Raw genomic sequence first — 9,582 nt, forward strand, 5'->3', positions numbered from 1 at the left:
CCATATTGAAGCTGTTTCCGACTTGTCAACAGATGCCTTTATCGCAGCTCTCAAAAGGATGATTGGTCGAAGAGGTCTTCCAACAGACATCTTCTGTGACAACGGCACCAATTTTGTGGGAGCAAACAACAAACTGAGAGAGTTGAAAAACTTTCTCTTCGATAACAACCACCAAAACATAATCACAAATTTTTGTTGTAATGAATTTATTAATTTTCATTTTATTCCCCCTAGGGCACCCCACTTTGGTGGCCTATGGGAGGCTGCCGTCAAATCAGCGAAAGGTCATCTGAATCGCACCCTCGCAAATACCCGTTTGACATTTGAAGAGCTCGTTACATCTCTAGTAGAAATTGAGGCAATTTTGAATTCTCGGCCTATCTCACCGATGTCTTCTGACCCCAGCGACCTTGAAGCTCTTACCCCTGGACATTTCATCACTGGCAGTGCGTTACGTTCTCTCCCAGAACGAGAAGTCACCACAAACAACATCAACAATCTGAAGCATTGGGCCCAGATAACTGCCATAAAGCAACGATTTTGGAAAAAATGGGCACATGAATACATTAACGAACTTCAAGTGCGAAGCAAATGGTCTACTTCTAACTCGAATATCACAGTTGGTAGCATGGTTCTGGTCCATGAAGATAACATCCCTTCTCAAAAATGGCTGTTGGGCAGATTGGTCAACATTATCCCTGGTAGAGATGGAAGAATCCGAGTTGCCGATGTAAAAACTACACGAGGAGTCATTCGTCGACCCATCCACAAACTCGCATTATTATTTAATTGAAAGAGCCCTTTCAATGGGGCCGGTATGTTGGGTCAGCGTGCCGACGGTTTTATATTTAGTTATTTTCGTTTTGTTTCTACATTAAATTAAATTATATTATTATTTATATTGGGTTAATTTATTCCATATTATTTACTTTCTATCAATTCCCATTTAAATGTGTTTATTTATTCATTTCGATCCATATTTATTTATATTCTATTTATTTTAATTTATTATTGTGTTTAATGTTCATTTTATCGTTGTTGCACTGTTCACGTTATCTATCTTTCGATGCTTTCTGTGCCTATGTCGATCATAAGCATAACAAAGCATTCGATAGGGAATGAGTGTTTTTTATTTTGCTTTGATCTCTAACGAGAGTTAGAAACCAAAAGCATCAATACATATAAATGTTTGTACATATGTGCATGCATGCCTATTTGAGCATATACATATGTACATTATCTGTTGTCTCGTCCTCTTCGTCTGTCTGTTTTTTGTTCAATAAATATTGTACTTCGAAACATTGAACCACCAACTTCTTTTAATTTTTTTCGCTCCCTTTTTTGGACTTCGGTTTTACACTGCCCAAGAATCTTTCTGCAGTGCGGGTTTATTTAAATAAAATAATTAGAACTCCCTGCCGGTCAAGAAAACTCTCTTGATCGTACAATGATAAAGAATTTTTGAAAGATAAATTGATGACCCTATTGAATTAACATTTAGCTTTGACAGTCATCTTCAGGAATATTTTACAAAAAATACAAACATAAAAAAACAGCTAGAAACTACCATTCGGTTTACCGCCTCATATTTGACCATAGCATTTTAAAATATGCGTATATAGCATATTTTCTTTTCGTGGCAGATATAACGCGTCTTCAATAACGTCAAATTCACTTATTGTCAGGATGCTCTTAAAAATTATCTTTCCTTGAGAAATTCTAAAAAATCCAATCCCTTATCAACTGTTCTTGCAATACCAAATATTTTGGTTGTCAAAGTTTTGAAAAATATGCCTTACAAAAAAGTATAATCACAAATATTACAAACTGGCTAACCCGGTCCGCTTTGCTGGATGAAGAATTTATGAATTTTTGTAAAATTAATATATTTGAATGAACTTGTAAAATAATCCGGCATTCTATACAAAATACTTTCGTAGGAGATTCTTGTAAAGAAGAGTAAATAAGATGTATTGACACTCTAATAAAAAACACAAAAAACAAGGGCAGATATGGCCTATTTATCTATTTCGGAAAAGAGAGGAAAAAACCTCGAAAAGTCGAATAAGATAGGTAACCAATTTCAGGAGCAAAAACAATGTAATTTTTCGACAAATGCAAATGAAAAAACTCATTGATTTATTGGAAGATACATAAAATACTCTCAATTGCAAACAATCAAGGAAATCTGGCTCTGGGTTGCTGGCCTCTTTACTGAAGCTCTCAAAGTCCTTCTTCCATTAACAAACTTTTCGGTTGTTAAACCCACTGCGACTCAAAGCTACCAATAATGAAACTGATGATAAGCCTATCATGACAAAGAATAAAACACAAATAAATCCTTCCCATAGAAGTAATTGTTTATTCTTACGATGATTTATATTCAGGGAAGTATATCAGTCCCCGTTTGGGTATAGCCCTCAAATAATTCCACTACCTGACACGCGCCACTTTGCATATATTATAAACCACCATTTGATATTTGTCCCATATAAATGTTGATATCCGGCACATCACTGATCCCAATCCCGATTTCCGAAAAAAGGCTTGGGTTTTTATTGGACGAACATTTGCTATACAAAAATAAACGGCCCATGCTTTGATATAAGCTCCACATAGATGTGTTGGTCAATTAAGGATCGAAGTCGCAACTTCCATCTTATTGGGCAATAATTTAATTTTCTTCGTTTTTTAAAAGATATATTCAAACAAAAAACAAAAACTATTAAAAATCTACAATTCAAAATTGAACGTCAAGCTGGAAAAATCTGATGCGTTATAAACATTTCGCAAAAAAATATAGGACAAAATGTAACAAAATTATTCATATTTTCACTAGCATATTTTTACGCGATTTTAACCTTTTCTGTGAAGAGGCTATTCTAAAATGGTGTGAAATGTCAAAATCAGTGCAGAAATTTTCGAGTTATAAATGTAGTTACTAACACACTTTCATAAAGATCTAAAAATAACAGTTTATACAAAAAACAAGTAAAGAAATCAGTAAGTTCGGCTGGGTCAAACTTTGAATACCCTCCACCATTTGGAACGAATTAGAAAATGAAAAAACGAAGACAATTCCGTTGAAAAATGTGGCTAAAATCATCAAAATTCCGAGTATCGGGGGGTACCGTTATATGGGGCCAATACGATATAGTGGAGTAAAGTACTCACAATGAACTTTTTGTCTAGAATTGAAAAATGTGGCTAAATCATTAAAATACCGAATATCGCGGGTACCATATGGGGGCTATACGATATATATATATAATTATCTTCCTTGTGTGGATTTTCAGACAATTCCATTGCAAAATGTGGCAAAAATCATTAAAATACCGAATATCGGAGGGTGCCGATATCGTGGACCTATATAGATAATTCTCTTCCAGTGGATAAAGTACTTACAAGGAACTCCTTGTGTGCATTTTCAGACAATTACATTGGAAAATGTGGCGAAAATCATCAAAATATAGAATATCGGGGGGGATGCACAATATCGTGGACCTATATATTCTCTTCTCTTTCAGGGGGTAAAGTGCTCACAATGAACTCCTTGTGTGGAATTTCAGATAATTCCGTTGAAAAATGTGGCTAAAATCATCAAAATATCGAATATCGGGGGTTCCGTCATATGGGGGCTATACGACATCGTGGACCGATATAGCCCATCTTCAAACTTGACCTGCCTGCAGACAAAAGACAGATCTGTGCAAAATTTTAGCTTCATATCTTAATTCGATTTGACTGTACCGTGATTACAACAGGCAGTCAGACGAACGGAGAGGGCTAAATCGTCTTAGAATTTTACGCTGATCAAGAATATATATACTTTGTTGGGTGTAAAATTAGTTACAAACGAAATGACGAACTTAATATACCCTCCATACTATGTATGGTGGAAGGTATAAGAAAACATTCAAAAATGTTGTGCTTCAGGTTTATAAAGATTATGTGTTCAATTTGATTAATATTAAAAATGCTACAATTTTATATGTAACACCAAGGTAGAATCAAGGAGGTAAAGGTTTGCAAACATATGTTTACAATTTTTTCAAAAATTATTCATTTGGCAACATTTCATTGTCAAAATTTTTATTTATAAATCCAATGTACATACACAAATCAGAGATGGGAAACTGTTTTTATGTAGAGAAATGTGACAAGGTAAATTACAGAAAATGCAGAGATGGGTATGCTTTTTTGAAATCACCTTCTTAACTTTACCATGTGTAACACATGACATTGCGTTGATTTATTACAACAAATTTTGTCTTGAATTTAGTTTTCACAATTCCTTGTCGAAACTTTAAAAATGTTCATCCTCAAATTTATAAAGCTTACTTTCTGCTAAATTTACAAAGAAAAAATTCTTCATTCCATTTGGATTTTTTTAAGAAAATTATGACAGCGCTACTACAATAATCATTTCTTATCAAAAGGGACTGAAAAAGAATGAGTTGCATTTAGAAACTGTGTCTGGGGGGCCGGAAGACATTAATCGACTGTAAAGTTACAGCACAACAAAGCCATATTTCCTTTTGACGTACAAACGTATGTATGTATGTATGTATGTATGCATGTATGTGTGGATGTTTTGTGTGAAATACAGCTGTGTTCGGTGTTTCTCTTTAGCCGAGAGGATGGCCGGCCAAATGTGGAGGGAGTCACGAATTATGTGACATTTTCGCTAACGTTTACAGCAACAAATTATTGTATTTGCTACCGCAACGCCAAATGAAATATGGAATGTTCGTTTGTTCCTCTCTTTTTCCCATTGTGCTGCGGTACATTTCACATTTTATTTTCGAGGCGGCTATGTGTCATACATATAATATTTGTAAGCTCATATATTTATAACCAGTATATTAGAGTGTCCAAATAGATAGTCTGTCTGTGTGATCTGAAATCTTTAATTGTACCTATACCTATAAATATCGAAATCGCTTTTAAAAGAATTCTGCAACTGCAACCAACCAAAATTTTCAGATACCAATCCATTGGAATATTGTGTCTGGAGTATTTTGGAAAGCAAGGTTGACACTAAAAAATACCAAAGGGTTGATCACCTCTAGCAAGCGCTAGTAACAGTTTCATTGGCCGTTTGAAGGCCATAATTCGTGCCAAAGGTGACAAATTCGAGCAAATCTAAACTTATTCTAAAATTTGATGCTAATTCCGACATTCTTTGCTTTCATTCAATAAAATTTAAAAAAAAAAAAAAATAAAAATTATGGCATTGTTTTTGTTGCAGTTTTTTCTGTAAAGGTCCTATGCATTTTGTTGGAGCTGCGTCCGTATAATTTTGTTACTTTTAATCAAATATTTTTTTTTTTAATTTACTTAGTTAAGTTCTTTTATCAATTTTAGTCCGATGTAATTATCCACATTTAATTAATTATGTTTAAGCGTAATATTCGTAGACAGTTTATTGCATAGTTATTGGTATACACAACACCATATATTATATCCTATGGAGAGTATATTAAATTTGTCATTTCGTTTTTAACACCTCGAAATATACATTTTAGACCCCACAAAGTATACATAGTATTGATTAGCATAAAATTCTATGTCGATTTAAAGATTTCTATTCGTGTTTGAAAGTCACTTTAGGCGATTTGACTCAAGTTTTCTTTCGGTTATTTGTAATTGCAGTTGGATTTTTATCAAGAATCAAGGGATCGGTAGATTTCCTGTACAAAAAAATGCAACGGCGCTTTAGTATGCGAGCCAACCCTTTGCGAATTAAAAATCCTTAATTTCATCGTTATTGCAGTATAAAACAACAAGAGATCGATTTCTAAAGTGAATGACTTTAGCATTTTAATTCAATTCATTGTTATATCGATTTTATGCCAGTTCCTTAATTTTATCTTGAAAACGATTAATATCATAAGACACTCTTTAAATGTATTGAACATTAACTTATTAATTATACCATCGAGAAGAGCTGCAATTATTTCACTTCAATATAGCTTCGTTCCGAAAATAGCCTGCTTCAATGCATCACATCTGATTCCTTGAAGTGATGATAAAAGGGTCTACTAATTTTTTGGCGAAATCCTTTCAGGATATTTTGAGTATTTAGACTCGGCCAAAAGCGGCACATCCAGAGTTTTCAATATTTTTATTCCGAGCTCATCAAAAGATATTTTTCAATATACCCGCATATATTTTTACGGCCGGCATGCCTGAGTCTGTAAATATGACTCCACAAATAGAAACAACAGCAGTTGTCGGTCAAATGGCATTTCATGTATGTATGTATATTTTTGTCCGCTGCACAAGGGATATTTGTGTTTGTCTGCCTTTTGGACAAAATATGTGTGGCTACACAGAAACAAATTAATACTCATTTTACTTCATTAATTCAAAATTGTTGGTAGACATTAAAATATTAGTTAAAAACTATTATTAGCTTTTTAGATAAAAAAATTTAACTCTTCCCCAACCAAATATTGTCTGGACGGAAAACAGTCAATTCAGCAATTTATTATTTATTGGAATCGGAATTTCTTCCGGTGTATGAATTTGTGCATATTGGAAGGTCTATGGCCCTGGGCAGCCCACATTTTATGTTTCGTTGACAAGCCGCAAACAAAACTCAAAACAAACGTTGCGACACCAAGGATAAATGCATTCTATTAAAATCATAGTTTGTGCCCTAAACATCGGTCGGTCTCTCTATCTGAAGGTGATGTCACACTGTTTTATGACCCCGTTTGCTACTATTGCCACTTTTGTGGCTGATAAAAGTGGAAATGTGTCATACCACGGAAAGTTGCGAGATTTTTCAATATTTGTTCGGTGGTGGCATAATGCATCATGACAAACGTTACATACAAACACACACACACACATACGAACACATTCATGTCCATATTAAGAGGTGTAAATAAAATACATTGCAAGGTGGAAACCAAAAAAGAAAAACAGCAACTATGGTTAGAATAAATGTTTGCCACAAACACGATTTCAATGGGAATGTTAACAGGACCCTAATATTTGTCTGTTATCTTGACAAGTTTGCAGTTATTTTCAAAACATGTGCATTTCAGTTTAGAAAATAAAAATTTAATTCAAGTACCATTTCGTGTGGCCCATTTCTGAATTTAAGTCATGCCACCGTATGTAATAAAATTTAAACCAAACACACTTTTTGGAATAAAAAATACGTATGTCCAATATTTACGCCGTTTAATGCCGAACATTATCGCGAAAATATTCTGAAGGGTGTATTAAAGCCTTTGGCATGCAAACATTTTGGCCGCAGACCTTAAACATTCCAACAGGACCCAGCACCATCGCACTCAGCACGCGCCACCCAAGAACGGTTGCAAAATAAGGTTCCTCGCTTTATTTTCGGCGTATAATGGGCACCAAAATCTCCGGATACTAATCCGTTGGACTATTGTGTCTGGAGTATTTTTGAAAGCAAGGTTGGCACTAAAAATACCAGAGGGTCGATCACCTCAAGTAAGCGCTTCGCCGGGAATAGGCCAAAATACCGAAGAGCAATATTCGGGACAACGTGTGACCATACGAAAGCCATAATTCTTGACCAATGACCAGGTGACCAATTCGAACAAATCTAGACTTATTCTAAAATTTAATGCTATTTCTGACATTTTTTGCTTTCATTCAATAAAATTTAAAATAGGTAAAAATTATGGCGTTTGATTTTGTTGCAGTTTTTTTAGCTCACCCTGTATATACTATAACCACCAGAAGGCGAAAAAAATTAAGCAACTAATTGAATTTAAGTAATACGAACATGTTGGAGTCCAACAAATTTGCTGGAATCGGATTCTTAGTTTTTAGGTAATTATTAAAACTTTTTATGTGTATGTACTCTTTTTGGTCGGCAAAATTGATGAAAGCTGAGATAAAGAGATTTAATGTTATTAATTTCTTCTTAGCCCTCTCCTGCTTATACTTTGACATCGGAGAACCGATTTTCTCCAAATTTGATGTACTTGCTTCTACACAACTAACCCGAAATCGGTTAAAAATATATATGGAAGCTTTATCTTAATTTGAACCGATTCTCATAAATTTCAATAGGGTTCGTCCTTGGGCCAGACAAATATTGTTTGGAAAATTTCATCTCAATCGGATAATAAGTGTGACCTGCTTTTGTTCACAAAATACATGGACGGACGGACGAACAGACGGACTGATATGCATAAATCGACTCAGAAAGTGATTCTGTGAACATCCTCAAAACTAACTATTGGTCTATCTCGCTTCCTTCTCCATGTTACAAACAAAAGCCACTATGTGGTGAAGGGTATAAAAACAGAGTGATTTACGGTAACACAGATCCGACCCCAAACCCGTTACTAACGTATTGTAGGCTGCAATAATTGCGAACCTCCATTATATATTTACTAATCAAAATCCTTGCTTTCCATTCAACATTTTGTTTTGAGAATCGGTTTTATTCACAAAAGTTTGAATGTGTTAAATTAAATGCACCTTTTGTTAATTCTTTATACGGTCTCGAAAGAATATTTCGCGATGAATGACAAATTTCAATATTTGGTGCTTGCTGGAATACTTGGCAATAGTATCCTCGCATATAATTGTGGTCCTTGCTTCTGAAATTGCTTGTGCAGCACGTATTTCGTATTGTTCTCCACCTCCAACTTCGACAATTAATCATCATCAAAAGATAAAGTCGTATGCCTCTTTAATGGCAAATCTAGTAACAGAGAAGTGTGGTATTTCCTCCGAAAAAAAACATTTAATAGAAAGTTCGGAAACTAGTAAAAGTATCAAAAACAGACTCCAATCCTTCAAAAAAACATGTCACCTAATCTAAACTACCAATCATGCTGCTACTTTTCCGGCTACATTTGTCCATCTAAAAGTTGTTTCTTTTTCGGATATGGGTCATGAAAGGTAAGAAATTTTATATTTTTCCACGTAAAGGTACAAAGTAGAGATTTCGACAAGGCTGGACTTTTGATGCTCATTACTATGCAGAGTTAATGCGAAGTTCATTTACACTGCAATACAAGTGAAAACAATAGGAAAGCGTTTCGGACGAAACAAGCGGTTAAAATATTCAAAATGTCAAATTTGGGTGGCTTATCATATCTGGTACAAAATGCCAATTCTTTGGTTGAAAAGTGTGGCACAAATTTCGATTTTTTTCGAACTCAAATACCAAACTATAGCTAAGTCCATTGAAAAATATGGACAAGCCCTTTAAATTGAAATCAGACGGTGCCATTATATGGGGGTGTATCAAAAAGCAGACTGATTTCACTCTTTTATACGGAGTTCGCATATTTTTTATTAAGAATTGCAAAGTTTTAATTTCAATACTTGGAAAATGCCTTGAATTTGGTTATACTATTATTTAATGGTTATACAAAATATTGACTGAAGCTTCTACTTTTTTTAATTTTTTTGGAAAACAAATTGTGTTTTAGAACTCAGAATTTATAGTACAAGTCGAACAGTCACCACATAACCAGTTCTGCCGAAGAAACATGAAATCCATGCAAAAATTTCCTTGGATTTCTATTAGAAGATTCGTGGGTCTTGTAGAATCGTACAAGACCCAAGGATGAT

This window comes from Musca domestica, unplaced genomic scaffold, assembly GCF_030504385.1.
Source record: "Musca domestica strain aabys unplaced genomic scaffold, Musca_domestica.polishedcontigs.V.1.1 10, whole genome shotgun sequence".
Taxonomy (NCBI): domain Eukaryota; kingdom Metazoa; phylum Arthropoda; class Insecta; order Diptera; family Muscidae; genus Musca; species Musca domestica.